The sequence below is a fragment of the Odontomachus brunneus genome, unplaced genomic scaffold, assembly GCF_010583005.1.
Source record: "Odontomachus brunneus isolate Ranch 3 - 2012 unplaced genomic scaffold, Obru_v1 Obru_scaffold_102, whole genome shotgun sequence".
Lineage (NCBI taxonomy): Eukaryota > Metazoa > Arthropoda > Insecta > Hymenoptera > Formicidae > Odontomachus > Odontomachus brunneus.
This window is the reverse complement of record NW_022639552.1, coordinates 123,988-139,501: the sequence shown is the minus strand read 5'-3', so window position 1 is coordinate 139,501 and position 15,514 is coordinate 123,988. Positions and strand designations below refer to the sequence as shown.

The following is a 15,514-nucleotide window of genomic DNA, read 5'->3' as shown; positions in this document are numbered from 1 at the left end:
CCCCCCCCCCCCTTTCTCTCTCTCTCTCTTTCTCTCTCATTCTCAGCCCATCCCCCTCTGCGTTTAATCTTTCACGGGAATTTTCACGATTTGTCATAAAGTGGCAAATACAAAAATGCGCCTGGTTAATTCGCATCGCGAATGAATCTCGCGAAAGTCTGTTTATATTTCATATTCTCTATGTATGCACATCCGCTCTTTTTCCACATGAATAAATTTCTCAATTTAAAAATATCATCCAAGGCAAATATCACCGATATTTGGTTCATCCGCAATGTGAAATCGCGCCATTAGTGTTGCTACACCGAGGAAAAAGCTTTTGGCATTTGTAACTGCAACTGCATCTTCTGAAGTCGGTGTATTCTTCACTGAAATGTTATAACTGATGATTCGATTAATAAGTGTAGCACTGCAAACAGTAAAATCTTGCTGAAAAGATCAGTTAATCGGTAACGACTGTTACCATTTCATTGACGCAGACAGTATCGTTGCACGCGAATTGCGTGGAAGTTGTTAATTCCATCACCACAAATTGACTTTACTTCACTTATAGTATAACGAATATGTGTAGTACAAACTTTGCAGTGAAATCTTACCTCTATTAGTAAAAATCAGTGAAATGTACGATGGAGCAGAAAAGTGGAAGCGTCTCCACTGAAAATCAGTGAATACTCGCTCTGATTATCGATATTCCTCTCTTTCACTGATTTAATTAGAAATATTTTTATAAGCAAATATCCTTACTAATGTGAGACAGAAATATTCTTGCCGATCTCAGATATGAAATTTATTCTCTCTCGATGTGTGTGTATGCCTTCGCGCTGGTAAAGTGTGTGTCTGCGTAGTTTTCATACTTAATTTCCTGCGTCGCGTTAGTACGGAATACAATGTGAGAGCGTATCGCGTGTCCGATGAAAAGTCAAATAAGCACGAGGTAGTTCGCCAAAAATGCATTAAAATCCGACGCATTTTTTATAACTGGTCTCCTTCATTCGTTCTGCTGCTGCGCGAAATTTCATCGGGGTAAGCGTGGTCGCCTTTTCACAAGGCCGTGCGTTTATCATCGCTGAACCACTTCCATATCCGGTACGTTTAATCGACCTCTTCCGCAAAATTGTGATTGTCTGGCCAAGTCGCGAAGTATCAGCGTGCCAAGCTGCATACGTCATTCGTCATTCATGATTTTTCCCAACCATTCACTCGCGACGCGTTGTTTCCTTGTTAGTCATTGAGACTTCGAGGAAGTATCTTGAGATAAGAGATACCTTCTCTACTCTCCTCCATAGCGGTGCTCAGATTTTTAACACGTTGACTGCCATTGAGAGACTTTATTTTCGACGATATTTTAAATTTAGCGTGTTATTACAATGTGATAATTCTTATTGTACGATATTATTTCTTAACAAAACTGTACAAATTTATTCCAGCAGAAAAATCTGCGCGAGTTAACTCGTGTAATTAGCATATGAAATAGTAGCCTTCTCACACACCAGTTACAACTCGTAAAAAATTACGACGGACGATTATATTACGAAGCTACATGAGAGAAAAATATTCAAGAAATAAAGAACACACTTATTCGCTGGGTACTAATACATACTTACGCATATTTACTAACACATACTTATTTAAATCAACACAAAATATTTTTCAAGTAGGAAACCATACATTTTTTGTTTTAAGATCTTTATACGAAAGCAATTGTTTAGTCAAACTTAAATAAAAGAATTTAGATTTAAATGTATTATCGGTACTCAGCGAATAAATGTCATTTTCTAGTTTTTAGATATTTTTTCTCTCGCACATACAGTGTAGTAAAAGAAATCGCAATTCTTGAAAAGTCGTTTCTTTCATTTTCTATAAACAGTACACAGAGAAAAATGTCATTTCCTCCTGTTAAGCGATTATTCCATCTGCTTTTCTTTCTTTTAAGTAATAGTTGTCTTCAATGAAGAACATTCTCTTGATAATAGTTCTAGAATATATTCATGATAAGTTTTAGGAAAGCTCCTTATAACGCACTCGAAAGAGGAATTTATTCTCTTTACAAGAATATCACATAAAATTCAATCGAAGAAGCAGTTGATTTGACTCTATGCAAGTAAGCAAATTTTTGTTTCAATTTAATATTCTTGATTGAAGTGCTAAACCTGCTGCGATTCAGAATAACACTTTGAACAAATTTATACTTGCGATACTTATGATGAACTCTTACAATAGATTTGCGGATATATAAATTTGTGAGATATTTGAAGTGATGTTCACTTGAATGCACAGTGTATATTTTTCTATGTGTTCAGTCTCTGATGTGAGGGACGATGCGATTGGATTTCGTCGATGACGCGTACGGACGGCAATTAACGTGGCGCGATGCGGTGAATATCAATCCTCAGGAAGAAACGGAAGTCTGAGCGCGGGAGAGACGTTAAAACGAGACCTCGCGTTTTATGAGCTACGTAAACGCCGCGAAATTGCGCAGTTCCACCCACGCGACACGGTCGTTCACCCGCAACGTATGATTTTCTTATAGCTTCCGCACGCGTCGTTAGGGATAATTCCGACCTACGACGATCGCCGGCTTTCGGCGATTGGTAACGTTTCTTTCAATGCGCGTCTTGTTGCCGACCAATCGGCCGGCACGCTATTTGTCTTTTGCATAGCCGATATACGAAATGCATCAGAAAAGGCATGATGTACGCCGATGATATCGATCTCACTTCTCGATTAGGCTTTGGCCGTGGCTCGATGAGCCTGCGCATGAGCTCGGAAAGATTCGTTGAAATGTTGCACGATAAGAACGAATAGAACGTGAGCGGAACTCGGTGTTCTGCGAACATTTCAAGTCCTCCCACAAGTAGAGATCGTAGACCTACATTATATTTGCGAGAAGATTCTTTTTAATGCACTGAAAGAGAGAGAGAGAGAGAGAGAGAGAGAGAGAGAGAGAGAGAGAGAGAGAGAGATGTCAAATCTCACAAAAATTTTAGTCATTTTCGACGTCAATGATGTCTCTTTAGTTTTTCTAATAAAAAAGTAGTGTTTTTGTTTTTAAAATGGCTTCTAAAAAGAGTTTCTAATTAAAGGTTTCTAGTTAAAAAAATTGTAATTATATTTTGCAATGCAATATTATACTCACAAATATCAAGCACTTTTTTCAGTGTGTGTATATAAACATGAACATAATGTGTAATACTGATTAACGTTCAAAATTCGAATAGATATTGTTAATAGAACTGTTTACTTCAATTTTACGCACGTTGAATATCTGAAATTTTTCACATGTTTCCTTTCTGTACCCGATATTAATCTTAATTTCTTTCAATTTCCACCGGTTTCTTCGGGTGGTATCCGATTCTCTCTCTCTCAGTTTGCAGCACATATAGAGCATCGAAGTTCGCGCCGACGGTAAATCGATCGGATCTCAAAGTAAAACGAGTAAAACAGGTGAAAGCAGCGCCGTTACACATTGGCGAGTACTCGATAACGCACACGGGCATGCTGACTGATGCTTAAGAATCGCTAATGTTTCCGCTTTGCGTAGCGCGCAAAGTGGAGCATTCTGGTGCACGTCCGTGCAGAATAAAAAATGTTTTTTTTTTTACGATCATATTCTGTATAGAGAGAGAGAGCGCGCGTGATAGTTCGGCGAGAAGGGGAATGGATAGAGGGTAGGGCTCTCTATAGGAATTATACGATAGTAAGGGAAGCAATTATTGGGATGATGGATGGCTCCAGGGCGCCACTGTAATGCTTCTCCAACTAAAGATCTCTCCCCCTTCTCTCACCACCTCTTTCTCGTTCTCCTCTCACAACAGCCCTCGTCCTTCGCGCCTCCGTACACTTGATCTCTTCTACCTTCGCTTTCTCTTTCACGGGTGTTTGTGAACGAGAGATTTCGAGAAATTGACGGGATTGTGCGAAAATGCTATTAGGAGATCGCACGATCGCTAAATTATTGAGTAAACTACATATTATTGTGAAATCGCACGGACTCTCGATTGTTGCGTCGGAGGCGTTGAGAAAACGATCGAACAGCTACCGTAAATTTTACGGGAATATGATAATAATCGGATAATCGCGAAATTGCGATGTTTTTCTCCGAATTAATGAAATTCAGTGAATCTACACTATCTGTCTTCATAATATAAGTCGCTTTGCACAAGATTCCGAAGTGGACAATGAACTGTTGAACGTATTAATGTTTATGTGCACACTGAAGGATACATAGGTTCAAGTGTTACTTTTGTTTCAAGTAGAGCGAGATTATATCGATCTCCTAAATCGATGATTTTTTTTTAATGTTTGCAGCACGCCCAAAATAAGATATAATCTGAAAATGTATTTATCATTTATTTCTTATTTTTATCGTTGTGTCATCATAAATTTAATAATAATCAAGAAATTTATGAGATACGATTTTGGAGACAATTTCGACAACGTCCCTCTGTTTATTATAAGCATCAAATTTATTCAATTTATACATTTTGAATCCTAGCAAGTTTAGCATTTCAATCGAGGATATTAAATCAGAACAAAAATTCGGTTCAGACTTTTCTTTCGATGAAGTTTTATATCCTTAAAGAGAATAAATTCTTTAAAATAACTTCTTGAATTCTTTTAAATACATGATAAAAATATAAAATGAGCTTCTCTCAAATTTACGATGAGCATATTTTCAGACTATTATCAAGAGAATATTCTACGTTGAAAATAACCATAATTTGAAAAAGAGGAAAGTAAAGCAAATTGAGTAACCGATTTTCTTAGTAGAATAGAATATTTTTCTATGTGAACTTCCGATACTTGTGTCGCATTTCTTACCTTTCGCAACGAGCAAATCATCACCCTCGCTAAAATCTCGCGTAGTTAACGCGCCTCACACCGTATATATGCGGGACTCCACAAAAATCAATAAGTCAGAATTGAGAGAGTTGTGAAACTTTGAAGCCTCTTTGAGTTTTCAGCGGAATTTTTGAACATTGTTTCACTTTTATTCTTCCCCCTCCGCTCATATAAAAAAAAACTTAAATTTCTTCTCAATGGGGCAAGCTGCAATTCATATTTCGTAATTGTCGCGTGGTGAGGCCTAGGTTAGAACAAGGATCGCCCGCGACATCCCATAAAAGTCGATTCCGACCGATACGCAAAATGGATCCATCCATTAATTCCATTGATGCACCTAGCGCAGATGGGATAAGTGCGGCAAAACGGGGTAAAATCTGTGCGGTGACCCTGCCTTGACCTAAGAGCCGTGCGATTCGCCATCCGTGACATTGTCGCGCCTTTCGGCGCGTGCTTACGCGTACTTACGTGCGAGCGTACGTACACGGTTATCCGGGAAGCTAAATGGCCATAAGACGTAACGAGCAGTAAAACGAAATTCGATTTAAAGCAAACAGAATTCCGTTCTTTTGATCTTAAGTAAAAAATTTCTTTCACTTGGTGAATTATTAAACTTGATATTAAACGAGTATCGCATTTGTTTTTTTTAATAGTTTCGGCACGACCGTTTACTGCAATTCGGTTTCACACGTCGTTCATTTCTCTATGTATATTTCGGCTTAAATTGCACATTTGGCTTAAGTTATACTATAAATTAGAATATTTAATTCGATAAATTAGAATATTTAAACCGATAAGAAAATATTTTTTATAATACGGATCGTTGTACGGAAAAAAAATTCTTGCAAACAAAATTTTATTTACATGCGCAAATTTACAATAGTTAATGCCAAAATTAGCCACTATAATAACTACAATTTCACATTTTACAATTATTTTACGGTACAATTGATCAAAATATTCGCTCATATAGGAATTCATTCTTTAATTTTGAGTCCAACACTCTTGTGAGTATTTTCACTATTTCATCTAGAGTGAAAATACTGTCACTTTCCACTTATTTTGAGAGAGATTTCGTGAAAAATCTCGCGAGTAAACAGTTCCTTACAAACTGTAGGTCTCCTTGGCTGCGCTCAGGGGGCAGGGGAAGGAACGCGAGATGAAAATCGAGCGACCGCGAAAAACGCAGGAGTCGATTTTCCAAACGGCGAAGGAGATTCCTAAAGTGTATAAAGGACTCAACCCTCTCGATTTTTATTCCCCTCACGATTCGCTCGTTCTCTCCGACCTTCTTTCGCCGGAGTACGTAGAACGGCTAGCTAGAAGAAACCGTATATGGATTCTCGAAATTATATTCCATTCCTCTTCTTAGCCCTTTCGCTTTTTATCTCGGTCTTCCGCCTTCGCCTCGTTCCATGTCGAACCTTGCGAGATACACGACGACCACGGCTGAAGGCCGCTACGGCCTTCGCGCATTCCTGAATCGCCGTTTTCAATCGCTATTATCTTCGCGTCTTTGCAATCCTGCGTTGAATCCTGAACCTCTCGCGAGCCATGATACCGTTCCTTTGTAATCCGACGCGAAGCAACCTCATTACAGCAAAAATCACATCACTCGATCGGGGAAAAATGTCAGTATTTCAGTCCGCCAGGCTCGAACGTTGAATAATTAATAAATCGAATAAATGAGACGATTTCGCGTTTTTGATATCATTCGCTCGTGACCGTTATTGGCCTTTATAATGTTTATTCATGACGTAAAACCATTGCTCGTCGTATCAGCACAAAGGTGACCTCCTCGTAACGAAAGACGCGCGGCGCTCTCGTCCATCTCAATTCTGTTTAATCGCGTATTGCGCAGCTGAATTACTCGATATCTCGAATGCACGCAACGCGAAAGCGCGAGCGGGAGCGTGACTACCGTCGTTTTTTGCCGCCGCGAATTCACTCATCGATCAATCACACAATTCTCGCATCAATTGCAAAGTCGACACGGAGAGATCACGTCAATTTCTTTATCCGCGGTTTTCCCGCGCTCATCGTCGCGTTGCAATTTCCTCACGTTCCGATCATCGTCCCGCGGTCAACAACTCGGTTGATAATTCAGACGAAGCGCATAAAAAATTAGCGAGCGAAGGAAATTCGCACGATAGATTTAATTTTTTACATCTCACACAACTGTTACGGACACTGTTACGGCGCACACAATTGCACAGATAAAAAAGCATTTGTAATCATAATTGCATAGTGAAGTAATCACATCTGATATTTGAGGCTGTCGTGGTGTGGAGAAATGAAATAATTATAAGGAGAACCGTTTCTTTTTGCAGTAAGTGCGCGTCTGACGTCAGTAATAATAATTTTGTATGCATATTGTTACTACACTGAGAAAAAATGTTTTTCGTGTTAGAACAAAAGTATGGTTGGGGCCAAAAATAACCATGCTTTTGATTAGATCAACCATTCTTTCTCTCAGTGTAGTTCTTCATAAAAGCGATTGCTTATTCTATTCAAATAAAAAAAATTTGGATTTAGGTACATACATTATTAAAATACTTATCGAATAGATATCTCTTGGATATTTTTTCCCTCATCACACTTTAGGCAAGAAGAAATATAATTGTTACCCAAAATGACTACAATTTCAGCCAGATTAACCGTTTCTTTTCTCCTCGATGTGAATCTGGAGATTTGAATTCGCCGAAATTATACTGATCGCGCGTGGCTGTTGACAAAAGTAACGGTCTCCTGACCGTTTAAGTAATGTCAGCGTGAGATACTCGAGAACCTGACCGATCCTTGGCTCGAAGAGCCGATAATAACGTTTCGACGAGCCACGATTGGCGGGGGAGGGTGTAATGAGAGGGAAAAGATACAGGTAAAGGTTGTCGGTGCCGAGGCGATATGATAAAGTGGCGGCGCTAACCTCGCGAGCAAACAGCGGTATCGACTGCATCGTTGCATCGCACATTCGCGGCCGCTCGTTGTTGCAATCGGCGCATGGTTGCACGGCTATTACATTCGCGTCAAGTAAAACATTGCACCGACTGAAGGCTGAAGCTTTATACTCGTGTGCGGAAAGCATTTCTGCAGGAAGAATATTCGTAAAAAAGTACCGTACCTGGCCTGCCCCGGTTGGAAAATACTCGCGATATTGGAAAAGTTTCCAAGAAAGTGTGGGCGGTTTTATACTCTACCAAGTTAAAAAAAAAAAAAGTATCTGTACAAATCTTTGATTGCTATAATGCGCAAGATGGTCCATGCGCAGCTGACTGTCCAATGTGATTTTAGTCACGTAAACGGTTGAATTCGTGATTTTGTTTCCGCAATAACCCTACAAACTTTGTCCAACTTGAAGGACAGACTTTGAGATAATCTCGAAATATAACGTTATAAATATATTATTTGTGCTCAGCTGTTTTATTAGATAATAATCTCGACTATAGACAAAGTAAATGTGAAATAAGTGGATATTGAATAATCTAACAGGGATTGAGGGATGAAAATCGGTAAAAGGAAGCAACAAATTTTTGTTCTCGTAATTCTTTTGTTCTTTCTTTTCTATTATTTTCGGAAGATTCGTCCGGATGGAATTCAAGTCTGACCTGCGTGTCCTGGCTTTCCAATTCAGCATTCTGTCCCTGACTGCATTGACACTGGCAATGAGATACAAGATTCGATCGGAGGGAGGTGCGCGTGTTAACTAACGCAACGGCCCCATGAAATAATCCAAAAAGACGAAAAATCACCCAACGGGAGTCACAAGCATCGATACATGTGCTTCGCGTCGCGTTATATTCGTCGCTCATCAGCTCGAAAGTGCGCGACGCGCGAGAATATCAAAATAATGAACAGAAAGGGCAATGTCATCTCCACCGATCCACAACCGCCGTTGTTGGGATCTCGTCGTCGTTGCTAGTCGAGCCAGAATAGCCGAGCGCGCGCGCGCACGATCACAACAATCAACGCTATCAAAACATTCCGGACCTTCGAGGCGGTCAATGTTACCTTCGCGTGTACATTACGCTTCGAATGAGGTGAGCATACCGCGCCGAGTACGTATGTCTGCGCGTTAGTTAGTTATCATTCCCCGCGGGTGATCCAGGTATTCCGTCTGTTCTTGAGATATTTAATCCGTGATCTCGCGGGCGACACATCGCGTCAATTAACACGCGTTTCTCCGATCGCATCTCCACTCGAGCGCAACGAGTGAGGGAGAGTGTCCCGAGTGCCACGTCGAAGCAGCCAAGAGCAGGATGCTGACTCGGGAAGCCAGAACGGAGAAGAGGCAAGACGCCGGCGGCGTACTTTGTGTATTTCCAAGTATGTTCCAAATTATTTTTTACGCGATTGTCGGTTTTCGTTTGGCGAACGTTTGGCGAATTCACCGAGAAAGAGACACCCGAGTCGAAATTTAGGCTGGCATTCATAATCTGTCCTTGTTCAACGGGTAATTACGGCTTCGTGAATCTATGATTGTTCGTATATCTGTATTAGTTTTATGTAACACTGATCCAACCAGCTGATCCGAGAAGGCACAAATTGTAATTAATTGAAAAGCCTGAATAATTAAAGATCCCGAATAATGGAGCGTAATGAGTACCGGCCTCGGAGTCCAACGTTAACTCTTAGGCTACGACGCACGTGAGGCCTCAAGAGAATCCCAAGAATAGTTTCTATACAATATCTTTCGAGATCTTTTGAGAAAAATTTTAATTAAAGTACCAGAAAGATTGGAAGCAAACTCGAGTCGGTCGAGAACTCCACGTCAGATTTGATAAAAATAATGCCATAGCCTAAGAGTTAATCTTGCAAGTGCTGATCTTCACGTATAATAATGCTCTTTGGGCCGCCAGTACGTTTACATCCGTTAACGCTTTCTTTTTATCTCAAGTTTTAACCTTTTAATGTAACAGAATCTAAATTTAAATCTCTATTTGTAAACATAGCGTTATTAAATACATAACTGTTTCTTTGTCTTTACCTCTACAACTTCTTCCTTGTCAGCGAGAAAGAAAAGTTTGAGAATAAAAATATATCCACTTTCTTCTACCTATCTTTTTATCCATTTAATTCTTATCGGATTATTTAATATTTGCTCATCTCATATACTCTATTCGTAATTGATTAAGTTATGTAATTAAGATATTGCTGATTAAAATTGAGAATCAAGATTAAATACAGGTGGAATATTGAGATAATCGAATGTTAAATAAATCTGAGTTGAATAAAAAAATTTTTTTTTAACTCAACATTGAAAAACGATTATAAGTAACCGTTTGCGTCACTAAGGTAGGACAAGAGCTTAAATGCATAATGTATTTCATCTCAAGATTCTTCATTGAACCTTCAAATTCGTAGGGATTAATGCAAAACCAAAATTTCGGCTCGGGTCGTCTCTTTCTACATTGCGTTGCGTGAAGCTAAAACACAAAGTTTTTTTCTTTAACGGAGGAAAGATGTTCCTTTTAACCGGTATATCTCTATGCTAATAATGGCACACGCACAATGATATTTGCGCCTTGTTTTCTCTGTCTCGCTTCTGACAATCGACAACGGTAAGCGCACGTTTGCGCAGTGTTTGATCGCCACTTGCCCTTTGAGCCGCGAATTCGTATAATCCCTTCGAGTGCTAATCGTGGAATCGCGTTACTCTCGATGTGTGCGCCGCTGGATGCGGTACGTACGTCGCAATGTTCCCATTGGCGGATTAAAGTCAGCTGTAATCGGTGCATTGCCATCTTACACCGATATGGGGGATAGAAAGCGTCGATACGATACTGTCCAAATTACATATGACTTCGACAAGGTAAATAAACGTTTCACAACTACATAAATATTGTGTCTAAGTCGTTAAGAACGAAAAGTTCGTGTAGAGAAATCCCAAATAGATTTCGTGATTTAGATTTTACCATCAGGATCGATAAAGAACGACTACGTCGTTAAAGTATTTCCCGCACAAAGGTTTATCAATTGACTTTCATTATTTTCATTTATTGTAAAGAGGTTTAAAATGTTCTCCTTAATACCCCTTAATATGCGTGTGTGAGCTTTCATCATCAGTATGCGTGTAAAAATTTGTTAAATTCGATCGCAAAACTTTTTACATTCTTCTCGATCAATTTTGCGTATTGAGCGCCATATAAATTATTTCTTGCAAGTTTTTTAGTCTGTTCTTCGCAAAAAGAAATATCTAGATTAATCGTGTGTGGTGTAATGCTTCGCAATAAATACATATTTATTTATTATAAAACAAGGAAAGGGAGACATATCGCACATACACCTTGATTAATTTTGCCATTTTTCCCTTTCAGTTAAATGCAAATTTATACATATCCGGCTCTCGCCAAGAGGCAAGCGCGAAAAACTTTATCTGGCGCGGATGTGTATTTAAATGTGCAAAAAAACCGTCCAGCCCCAGTCAACAAACGACGCGCCGCGGCGCGAAGACGATTGGAAATCCATAGCTGAGGGGAACGTAATAGGTAGAAATAGAAATGCCAATGCGATTATTGCCGTCCTCGTGGCGACGATGGCGGGTGAAACGGCGATTACTCAACGCAACATTGAGCAATTGTAGGAGGCAAGAGAGCGTCGTCGGGTTTGCACAACCGACCTGCGAAGTTATATACGCGACGGTGTCTCTCTAGGTGAAAACGCAAGGACGTATATACAACAAATGTAAATTCTTTCTTAGGACGACACGACGTGTACCTTCTCCCCCTCTTTGGCCGTGTGCGTGCGTCACGTTCAATCATCGTCGTCGTCGATCTTTTGAATATCGATTAGATTCGAGTCGGTGTCACTATTACCGGCGTACGATTCGGAATATCTTTGCGCTCTAACAATAACATATTGACGTCTGTACACACATAAATGTGCAAGCAATATTATTGAACACGTAACACGTTACAAATACGAATATTATACAAATAAACCCGGGCAAATTCGCAATTGCGCTCTAATTGAGAACATTAATTATACGTCAATTAAGGATTGCACAACGCAATGCATTTTAAAGCGCAAGCAAGTTTTCAAATAAAGACACATTGTTGTACACAGTTCTGCATACATATGTTTGTATAGTTAGAGTATTATGATTTTTATGACTGTATACGTATAATAATATTACATATATGTTAGACAGTTAAAAATTCAGTAAAATAGTCACTAATGAAGAAAATTTTGGAAATGTTCCTCACTCACTTTTTATGAGCTCTAGAATTATATTGCAACAGAATAATCCAAAATAAAATCTTTTTATGAGTACTTTCTCGCTTATCTAGGAATTGAAGCAATCGCTCGAAGCTAATTCCACATAGTAGATTATACAGAGAAATATCACTCTACTACTAAGAACAGTTACTCTGTTTAGTTTTCTTCTTTTGAGTAATGGTTACCTACAACGAAAAATGTTTTCTTGAACATAGTCTTAAAATATACTTATGAGATAATATATTTGAAAAAAAACCCATACATACATACATATATATATATATATATATATATATATATATATATATATATATATATATATTTTTTTTTTTTATCATGTGTTCAAAACAAGATTTTATTCGCTTTACAAGAAAGAATATAAAAGAAAGAATACATTCTCTGTATAAGATTATAAAATCGAATTCATCGAAAGAGAAAAGTTGGTTCATGTAGAAAGCAAGCCGAATTTTTCTTTTTAATACTTTTCATTGTAATGCTAAGCTTGCTGGAATTTGGATTGCATTTTGAATAAATTTGACACTTATGATGAAAACTCATGATAAATTTGCAGATATATGTACAAACTTATGCATATATTAACTTATGAAATATTTGAGGCAAGTAGCATTTACTTCAGTGCAGTACGTATTTGTCTGCGTGTATGAACGAGTATCTTTGAAACCGTGAAATGTGTATGCGAGAAGATGTTTTAAACAAAAGTTACACGGCATATATTTATCGCTCATCTCATCGATCTAATGCAATGCATCAGAGCGAAAGGTCGCACGATCGCGGCATCTTGAGAAGTACTAGGCTGTTATCGCGTACGTATCGATAACGTATCGACATCGCATCCGAGTAGAGTAGCCTGACGAATGGCGGTCGGTAAGATAGTAAAAGGCGGATTCTCTCATTTTTACGGTCCAATCTTTTTTGTAAAATCTACTTCTTGCATTGTGCAATAACGTGGGAGGTCTTGGTACCCTCACGGATGCTCACAAGGTGCTATGTTCACATCGTTCCCCATGCTCAATTATCATATTGAGTCTGGGGCCAGTTTCCTCTGTCCCTCTATAACCCCTTGTCCGCGCGACATCCGCCTCAGCTGTTCTTTCCGGGCTAAGAAACTCTCTCCGTCTTCTTTCTCCTCCTCCGCCCTTCTTCGTCTCTCCCGCTTTTCCTTTCTCTCTCGAGTTGATATTCGTCGTGTTTCTCTCACATTCTCCATCGAGATCACCCTTCCTTTCTCCACCTCATAGTCTCGAGTTCGATCGACTCTCCTTTTCCACCTCCTTCTGCCTCTCGACTCCCCTCACCTCTCTCTCTCTCTCTCTCTCTCTCTCTCTCTCTCTCTCTCTCTCTCTCTCTCTCCTTTTTTCTTTTCTCCTTTCTGCTCTCACTCGTATCTCCTGCCTATTGTCGACCGCCTGCCAGCATAATGCATCTTAAACGGCGGCGCCTCAAAGATCGGCGCCTCGGTCTGGCCTCTTCGGAATTCTTCAATATAAATTAGATTCCTGAATGGGGATTCTGGAACGTCGGTATGACCGCGAAACGGCGGCGAGGGACGCGCCGGAGCGGAGAAGTTTAGACCGGCCGGGGAGAATTCACATATGTATTTATTTATCTATGCGATCAAATATTGGAATATATCTTTTCCGACGTCTCTTCGAACTTTCAGTTTCAGCGTTCTTCTGTTGTCGTGGCCCTCTCTTATCATGCCCTACCCCTGATCGTTTTCGACGCGAGATTATCTTTCGGAAGTCTCTTGAATTCTTTCGACTCGACATAAATTAGGAAATATTTTGTATTTAACATCTCAGAGAGAAACATTTTTCAATTTCGTATTGTCTAGGTTGAAAAAAGTTTGACGTTGTAAAATTGATTATATATCTTTCTCCGCATTTGTAAACATTTTTCGCGTGTCACACTGTTTGCCTTCGTATATCAAAGAAAATTTAAACAGCATGCTCGTGTGTGTGTCAAACTTGAATCTCATCGATTCGTTACGGATACGTAAAACTTTTTATCTCTACTTATCGCTGCTTTTATTGTAGCGATGAGAAAACGATAATCGATTTGTTGTATAGATCTCATTGTCTGTAGTGTTGGAAATTAAATCTGTGAAATTATATGAATCTGAATAGATGACATTTGAAACAAGTGGTTCCAATAGTGGTATTAATAATATACATAACCAAGATCCACCATTATCGGAAGAAATGTATCTACTGAAACATGTTTACAAGATCGTAACATCTTGTAACTACTTGATAGTCCCGAGTACATCGTATACTGTCAGACATATCCACACTTGCACGATCAGTCGTGTTTACCTGTATATTTAAAAACATACGTATCTTCGTGTTGTACTTATCGTTACAACATAAGGCAGCACACGAGACGAGATATAGTTGAAAGGAAAGAATTCAGAGAAAGGAACAAATGTGAATTTGTTATTGTATCCAGTATCGAATTTCAATTAATTGTCAATCTACTTTTCATCTATTTCCTTTCTCTCTTTTTTTCAAAGTCACTTTAAGATCATGTAGAAAATAGCATTTTTTTTCTGCACATGCACGGAAAAAAGTTGTTTGTCGCAGCTAAAATATATATGGACATCTAAAAAATATTACTGCGTTAGCAACTTTTTTCGCTGCAATAGCAAATTTTTTTGCTGTGAGATCGACCTAATATCAAGTTGCTGTTGTACGAAAAGAATTTGCTCCTGCAACAAAAAAGTAGTTAACGCAGAAATATTTTGTAGGTGTCCATGTATTACGATTTTCTTTTTTACCGTGCGTATGCGCACGATTAAAATCGTACACTGAGAGAAAAAAATCTAAGAAATAAAAAATATCTATTCACAATGGATATTAATAGCATATACCTACTTATATTGCTATATAAAATATTTTCTAATATATAATTAATAATATCATAAGAGAAAAAGATATTTGACCATTTATTTGTGGGATAAAAATTTGTCACAGAAAATTAACTTTATATCCCACAAATAAATTTTGGAATATTTCTTTTTCAGTGTGTATATCGAGGGATTAACTATGTGTATGCGCGGACTATTATTGGTTAGCGGGCAAACGATAACGTACCTTCCCAGAATATAAGAGTAATATTTGAGCATCGTATTACACAATTACACCCGCCTCTCTCGCATTCGGCTTCGCACAACTGTCACCGCTTTTCACCACTGACAAGTCCTGGGAGCTCTCTCTTTTCCTTGTACGCAAACAGCATTTAGAAACGGCGACTTTTAATCGATAATATTGGCGACAGACGTAATATTAGATCGATACCAAAATGAACTCGCGAATGGAGAAGGAGAAATTGCATACGTATGTGTCATGCTTATAAGTGCAAAATGAGAGAGATCGAGTGAGTGAGCGAGAAAGAGAGAGAGAGAGAGAGAGAGAGAGAGAGAGAGAGAGAGAGAGAG

General features: G+C 38.9%; 1 protein-coding gene across 8 annotated transcripts in view; it reads left to right on the top strand.

Annotated features, from left to right (window-relative positions):
- Positions 1 to 15,514, top strand: part of LOC116848923 (serine/threonine-protein phosphatase 4 regulatory subunit 1-like) — a 183,521-nt gene that overhangs the window by 115,009 nt on the left and 52,998 nt on the right. Inside the window, exon 1 of one of the 8 annotated variants that reach the window (XM_032825533.1) lies at positions 8,081 to 9,165. The exons of the other annotated variants lie outside the window; for them this stretch is intronic. The gene's annotated coding sequence lies outside the window, so the exon portion shown is untranslated. Of the gene's footprint in view, positions 1 to 8,080; positions 9,166 to 15,514 lie in introns of those variants that run through there. 8 annotated transcript variants of the gene reach the window in all.